The 8251-nt window shown below is 40.8% G+C and overlaps 1 long non-coding RNA gene across 2 annotated transcripts; it reads right to left on the bottom strand.

The window, feature by feature from the left end:
* Nucleotides 1-4289: 4289 nt before the first annotated feature.
* On the bottom strand, nucleotides 4290-8245 carry LOC119337693. 2 transcript variants are annotated; one of them, XR_005163531.1, is made up of 4 exons: nucleotides 7876-8245; nucleotides 6942-7792; nucleotides 6182-6273; nucleotides 4290-5011 (listed from the first exon to the last, which is right to left on the bottom strand). It is a non-coding gene; the product is annotated as an uncharacterized LOC119337693 (long non-coding RNA). The 2 variants fall into 2 exon arrangements; XR_005163530.1 differs by having other exon boundaries at nucleotides 4290-6273.
* Nucleotides 8246-8251: the final 6 nt, after the last annotated feature.

The following is an 8251-nucleotide window of genomic DNA, read 5'->3' as shown; positions in this document are numbered from 1 at the left end:
AACCGCCACCAAGACGTTGGTTTTCTTATCCTTAGACCTCTTGAAAGGACCAACCATGTCAAGCCCCTAGACTGCATATGGCCAAGTAATTGGAATCATCCTCAATTCTTGAGCCGACACATGAGCTTGTCGAGAAAATTTCTGACATCCATCACACTTACTGACAATGTCTTCTGCATCAGCTGAGCCGTCAACTAGTAAAATCAATGATGAAAAGCTTTAGCCACTAGAGATTTAGAGCCGGCGTGATGATCACAATCACCTTCATGAATCTCACGCAATATCTCATGACCCTCTTCGGGAGAAACACAACGCTGGAACACACCTGTTACGCTGCATCGGTGTAATTCGCCGTTGACAATAGTCATAGACTTAGACCGTCGGGTTATCTGCCTTGCTAACGTCTCATCCTCAGGTAACTCGCCCCGGGTCATATAAGCCAGGTAAGGTAACGTCCAATCTGGAATATCATGGAGAGCCACCACCAACTCCGGCTCCGGTCAGGAATAGCAAGATCCTCTTCTGATGGTAACTTGACTGAAGGATTATGCAATACATCAAGGAATATATTAGGGGGTACCGGCTTATGTTGGCACCCAAGCTAGCTCAAGGCATCAGCCGCCTCATTCTTCCTTCGGTCAAGATGCTCCACGTGATAACCTTTGAAGTGACTAGCGATATTATCAACCGCTCGACGATAAGCCGCCATGAGCGGGTGTTTGGAATCCCAAGTGCCTGAAACTTGCTGAGCCACCAGGTCTAAATCACCAAAGCACCTGACTCGACTCAAATTCATCTCTTTGGCCATGCGAAGGCCGTGGAGTAAAGCCTCATATTCAACTGCATTGTTAGTACAAGGAAACATTAGCCTCAAAACATAGCAAAACTTGTCACCTCGTGGAGAAGTCAATATGACCCCAACCCCCGTGAAGGAAATATGCCCTAGAGGCAATAATAAAGTTGTTATTTTATATTTCCTTATTTCATGATAAATGTTTATTATTCATGCTAGAGTTTTATTAACCAAAAATTTGATACATGTGTGGACACATAGACAAAACACCGTGTCCCTAGTAAGCCTCTACTAGACTAGCTCGTTAATCAATGATCTTTAAGTTTCCTAACCATAGACATGTGTTGTCATTTCATGAACAGGATCACATCAATAGGAGAATGATGTGATGGACAAGACCCATCTGTTAGCATAGCATATTGATCATTCAGTTTTATTGCTATTGCTTTCTTCATGTCAAATACATATTCCTTCGACTATGAGATTATGCAACTCCTGGATACCGGAGGAATGCCTTGTGTGCTATCAAACATCACAACATAACTGGGTGATTATAAAGATGCTCTACAGGTATCTCCGAAGGTGTTTGTTGGGTTAGCATAGATTGAAATTAGGACTTGTCACTCCGAGTATCCGAGATGTATCTCTAGGCCCTCTCGGTAATACACATCATAAGAAGCCTTGAAAGCAAAGTGACTAATGAGTTAGTTGCAGGATGATGTATTACGGAACGAGTAAAAAGACTTGTCGGTAATGAGATTGAACTAGGTATGAAGATACCGATGATCGAATCTCGGGCAAGTAACACACCGATGACAAAGGGAATAACGTATGTTGTCATAACGGTTCGACCGATAAAGATCTTCGTAGAATATGTGGGAGCCAATATGAGCATCCAGGTTCCGCTATTGGTTATTGACCAGAGAGAAGTCTCGGTCATGTCTACATGGTGCTCGAACCTCTAGGGTTCGCACGCTTAACGATCGATGATGATATAGTATTATATGAGTAATGTGATTTGGTGACCGAATGTTGTTCGGAGTCCCGGATGAGATCACGGACATGATGAGGATTCTTTAAATGGTCTAGAGGTAAAGATTGATACATAGGATGATAGTATTCGGACACTAGAAGTGTTCCGGAGGATACCGGGTACATATCGGGTCACCATATGGGGTTCCGGGCACCCCTGGCAAAAGATATGGGCCTAATGGACCAAGTGGGAAACGCACCAGCCACCACGGGTTGGTGCGCCCCCCATATGGGCTGAACCAAAGGGAGAAAGAAAGGGGGGAATAGAAAGGAAAGGAGGGATTCGGCCTCCCCCTTCCCTCTCTCCCCCTCCTCTTTCCTTCCCCCTCCGGTAAATAAGGAAGGGGGCGGCCGGCCTAGGAGGAACCCAAGTAGGATTTGGTCCTACTTGGGGAGCCTCCTGGCCTCTCTACTCGACCTCCCACCTATATGTATATATATATACATCTGGGCTATTATGTTACGCGTAACAGAATATTATTCTGTTACTCTTTTTGAACTGACGGTTTCAGGCGGTTGTACTTGTGTTTTCAAAGCGGTTGTACTGATGTTTTCGAAGTGGTTGTACTGATGCAATTTTTTTGTCGGAACGGGGCGTGTAATATATCGTTGGAAAGCTCTTGACAACCATATTTCAAGTATATTGAACGTTTTTGCAAAATCATTATGGTTTAAGAGCAGTTTTGAAAAAACCGTTTTTATCAAAACCGAAAACGTGAATCGTATTTTGGACTCAATTTTCAAACGGTTTGTCGGAATTGAGCAATAAGATGGGGTTGGAAAGCTGGTGAAAATCCGCATCTTTCATATATGTATTGTTTTTTCTAATTCTATATTATTTAGAAGTAATTTGAAAAATGGTGAAATTCTGGGCGAAAAGTACTTGAGCGATTTTTTGCAAATGGTTTGTCGGATTGACACAAATGATACGGCGCTGGAAAGCTACGGAAAATGCACAACTTTTTCGTATTGAAATGTTTTTCTAATTCCTTACAGTTTAAATACGAATTCGAATATGGTCAAATTTGATTTTGAACGCGATTTTTTTAAAAGTTTGTCGAAATGGGGCAAATAATATATCGTTGGATAGCTATAGAAAATGCAAAAGTTAGTCATGTTGAACGTTTTCTCAAATTCGCAACCGTTTAAGAGTAATTTTGAATACAGTGAGACCCATCGTGTTGTTTTTTCGGTCAAAAAACAGAATACTCGTACTGATCTATTTGTTTGTTTGAACTTGAGGTATTTTTCACAGTAGTTTTGAATGGTTCCGAGGAAAAAGTACTTGAACGGATGTCTATATTGTTTTGTACTGAGCATGTTTTTTAAAGAGTTCAAGTTTTTTGTTTTTTTTTGCAATGATGTTTTGGACTTCTCTTGTTCTGCGACTTGAACTTTTGCCATTTGAAATTTCGTGTTTTTTTTGTTTGAGCTTTTTTCCAAACTTATCTGGGACGTCATGTTTGAACTTACAATTTTTTTTATTTGTGAACTTGTAGATTTTTTCATTTATTAAGTTGCCTTTTTTTTCTTCAAACTTTTATTGCTATCAAATTTGTTTGCAAATTTATTGCGCCTTGAGTCAAAGCTGATGCAAAAAAATTCCGTCAAACTGCTATTAAATTACCGAATTTGTTTGTAATGAGATATTTTTCACGGTCCGAAATGATTAGGGGTCGAGCACTTAAACGTACTGATATATGTGTTTGTTTGTACTGACGTATTTTTCAGAATACACATGTTTAGGAGTTTTGGAGTCCAACACCGGAACTTATAGAAGTGAAACTTTTAAGTTTTAATCTAAAATGTGTTTAGACGTGTCATCATCACCGAATTTGCATGTGTTATATAGTTGAATATGTGAATTTATTTCCCAAAAAATCTTTTGTGTTTTCTTTTTCTTATAACTTTCTTTAATTTCATAGACGAACTAACCACGTTTAAGTTTTTGAGCTTATATGCTAGTAATACATGAACTTTCCATACACGATCGGAAGTATATACAGTTGCTTTTAGGAAATAACTTGAGTAGCAGCTATATCAAAAATGGAATGGCAACACATGCAAGAAACACAGTTGTCAACATTTGTCCATAGTACAAAATCCAATACTAGCAGTAATTGAAACAGAAATTACACCCTTTGATCTAGAACTTGCTCTACGACAGCCTTCCAACTTTTACGTATGATCTTGAGTAGCAGATTAAGTGAACTTTTCCCATACATATTCCTTATGAGTGGTCCTTCTCCAGCAGATACCAAATCATCAAAAGATTGCAAATTCGGACTTGTAGTCTTAGTAAAAAGGTACACCATATACTAGATTGTGGATTGCATTGACAAAAAATCATTATTTGCCACGGAGGGAGTGAGCTACCATATATAATATAAAGCTGAACTCTCTCCAACACACATCAAAATATATTTTTATGGTTGTTCTATATGAATTAATGACGAAATACACATTGAACTGATAATAATGTATTAATTTTTCATATAAGAAACATGTTCTTCTCCACATGGACTGATATTCTAACACACAGAGAATTGTTTCCATGTTTTTCTAAGAACCAAATAAATAGTGATTTCCCAGGGTCTCATTGCAACCTTCCTTCCCATTCAATTGAGGATTCATGTGACACTTGCTTCCCATTTCATCAGAACTAGTACGAGTCAACAATAAGTTTAGAATTGTAGACAGCATCCTTGTCAGTATGACTCGTCAATACTGTATGGATGTTACTTTTAACATTAAAAATAGTACTGATCAGTACTAGTATTGTGTAAGTCGTACTGATCAGTACTACTACTTGTCGTACTACTGAGCACTAGTAATGATCTAGCTAACACAAAAAAGGCAACTACGCAAGGTCCAGATTCAGAGTCGAGACCTCTGGCATTCAGAGCTTCACATCAAGGACCGCCTTCTACTTGGTGTTCCGCCATGACCCAACAACATTTGTGACATCTTCTGCTCGGCCCTACAGCACACCATCTTTCCAATTAAGTTCAGTTAAGGCCCTGAACTAGAAGATTGGCCAAACACCCATAGATAGAGGAGGATTTATTTATGCAAAGTTCAGTTGAGCTAGAGTTTGGGCCACATGCTGTCGGCTTTGCTCTTCTGGCTCCCAATTCTTCACCATCGACAGTTTCCTCTCCATAGCTGTCTTTGCCAACACTCCGTCTACAAGTCCAGGGGCAACATAATGAACTCGTTTCCAGCAGAAATCTTCAACATATAAGCAAGTACTGCCAACAAATCTTTTTAGGAAACGCATGTAATTAATTCACGAACAAACAAATGTGTGTACACTCATACAACACAGTAACTTTCCTGTGATCTTCCTCACATTATCACAAACATAGCATAAGGAGAATAACTCAATGGAGCGCATTATTAGATTAAGAAACTGCATGCTCCTCACATACTGTATGTACTAATATCTGTATCTGAAGGGTGCAAGTGTAACACGCAGTTCTCTACCTGGGGATGGTGGGAGTACAGTATACACGGCAATCAGAATAATGATGGAGGACATAAGCTAATATTATAGGTGATTATGATGTAGAATTACAAAAAAAAATATACTTTAGCCCACAAATGCAAAGTACTCTGTACTCTGAAATTTTCTGGAGATTTTTGTTGAACTGAAGCATGCTCCGGAGCAGGACGATATTGAGCAGATTGGGAGGATGCTGAGCAACATACATTGGAGATGCAGGACCACACTACATCAATTAGAGATGTCACTAAACTCTGGGACATTTGTACTACAAGAATTGAATCTACAACAATCTTGAACTTTCAGGTTCAATACGCAAGATAGCTACAAATTGCTAAAATCAATCACCAGCAGAAAAAACACCAAAAGGTTCTCCAAATGGTTGCTTGAGGAAGAGCCAAAGCTATTTTGGGGTGCGAACGACAGCAATATGTGGGCTGGGTTGTCGCGCACCGGGAAGGATGAGGAAAACAGCAACCCAACCACTATAGTGGAAATAGGAGCTGACTACCGTGGACTGCTATTCTCCGAATGGTTTCTTTTTTAATTACCATGTGCATAAAGTTATGCATCAGTATGAACTAGTAAATGTTTACTTGCTAGTAATGGAAATGAAAGAATTACTGCATCACATCAATCATATCCTTTATATAGGAAAGGGAATGGTAATCCGTTTAATTAAATGGTTCACAGGATTACAACTAAGAAAAGTAGCAACACAATATTTCTGCAAATGCCACTTCGTAGTGGTTCAACTTGCAGTTACTAATGAGGACAGTTAGTGACTTTGTGTGGCCAAAAAAGGCACGCATGACACATGCATTAGGGGAGAAATTACCTCTACCTCTTACCTGGATAGAGGATATGTACTTCCAATACACGAATAGCAGAACTGAAGAGTGGTTCTTGTCACCGGTCTGCAGTCACTCCAGCCTCCCTCGTGCTGCATTCAGTGAGAAAATAAATTAGTGACAGAAAGGAGATTTAGAGAGGAAGAGAAAATATTTTGCTACAACAAAATTCACACACAATGAATTGAAACATTCAGTAGCCTGCAAGAATTTTTTTTACACCAAATCTTTCAACTATCATAAACATAAATATAAACCTTATCTTCACTTCTCCTAGGCACTATCTGGACATGGTGAATACTAGCTAATGTAAGGATAGGCACAGAATGTTTAATATTGCACTTTCTGTTTAAGAGCAATTTTGAAAATGGCAAAAACAACATCAATTTTTCTTTCTGAACTCGCAAAATGAAACAGTGGACTTATATGATCAGATTTTTTGAACGACCTCGGTATGGGAACATGGACTTATAGTAGTCAACCTTTTTGGGGTTTTAATTTTAAATTTGGTTTCATGTCCGAACTGATGATGTCGTTAGCTCTGTACTTGAATAGTGTATGTAGTAGAGCTGATTGAATTTAAACAAAACAAAATGATTTGAAATAAAGTACTTGTGGCGATTTGTTCTTTGAACTTATCTGCTTGCAACACATGAACTATCGTGTAGAGAATTTGTTTTTTGAAATAGTTGAACTACCATGTAGAAAAGAAATTTTGTTGATACGTATTCACCAACCAAAATAGACAGGAAGTTCCAACCTTTTATTTGCAGTCGACAGCTAATCCAGATGCCAGGAGACAACACGTCGTCTGTGACACTTAAACAACACCTAGCAGACAACTCACAAGCACCTGCAGACCGTATCATGAGGCGGGGAAACTGGTGCTGACCTAGAAGGGGACATCGGCACTGCTGGAAGAGAGGCGGAAACGGCGTCCAATTCGTTGTTGCATTGTCCAGGGGCACGATCTGAGAAGGTCTCCTTCCCTATGGCCACTGATGTTTTAACTTGTACAAAACAAAATAAATTAGTCGTCGACATTGATGACTAATTGCATCGTGTCAAGGATCCAGTACGTGCTCCACGGTCAATTGCTAGGCTTAGGTGGCTGCTAATTAACAACAACCAAATCCAATCTTCCATTGTATCCTAATACATGCTGGATGGCTTGTACACAGTACACATGGGCATCCTCTGTCATCGTCTGAAGATCTTATAAGTACCGAGGAACTGAAATTCTGTAACTTCTTTATTAAAATGCGGAAGCGCATTAACATCAGAGGTGTCTTCATCGAAGTCCATGCTGAAGATCTGCAGCAGACAGTCACAAGATTTTGACTCCGCCTCCATCAGCAGTTGCTCCCACGTCCCCGGATTACTATCCTTGAACTTTTGGTACACCATTATTAGAACTTTCTGGTTTTCCACATTTGCACTGAGAATTTCCATACTTCTTCACAAAATCAAACTTCTGAACTTGTGCGATGACACTAATTGAACTTGCAAAGGAACACTCAGTACATGACGATGGATGTATCAATGGCAAAGGAAGGAGCTGTTGGCGCTGAAAATGGTGCAAAGGCCGTCAACGAAGTCCAAGTTGGTTTTCTGTGGCAAAAAAATTCAGAGCTTAGGGAAGGTAGACAGAGATCAATGTAAAATTGGTTTGCTTTGGAAAAAAAAGTTCAGACCTTGCAGAAAAAATGATACGACATGGACGGCGTCCAGCAAACGGGACGAGGGAGGTCGGCCGGCCGTGGATCGAGGTGCTGCGCTCGTGGAAGAACGATGGCCGGCCCCCGAGCGTGAGGGAGAACGGAGGGGGAAGGCGGGGTGGAGGTTGGCGTCCGGGAGGAGGTTGCGGCGGCCATGAGCGGGAGGAGCTTGCAGCAACCGTCTGCACGGGGAGGGATACAACGGCCATCGGTGCGGGGGAGAGATGGAGCGGCCGTTGGTGCATGGAAGGGATGCGGCGGCTGTTGGTGCGGGGGAGGGATTTGGCGGCCATTAGTGCAGGGAGGGAGGCGGTGGCCGGCGATGCAGGGGAGGTAGGCGGCGCGGAGGGCG

Source organism: Triticum dicoccoides, chromosome 7B, assembly GCF_002162155.2.
Source record: "Triticum dicoccoides isolate Atlit2015 ecotype Zavitan chromosome 7B, WEW_v2.0, whole genome shotgun sequence".
NCBI lineage: Eukaryota > Viridiplantae > Streptophyta > Magnoliopsida > Poales > Poaceae > Triticum > Triticum dicoccoides.
The sequence above is the reverse complement of the archived record's forward strand: the minus strand, read 5'-3'. Positions and strand labels throughout refer to the sequence as shown.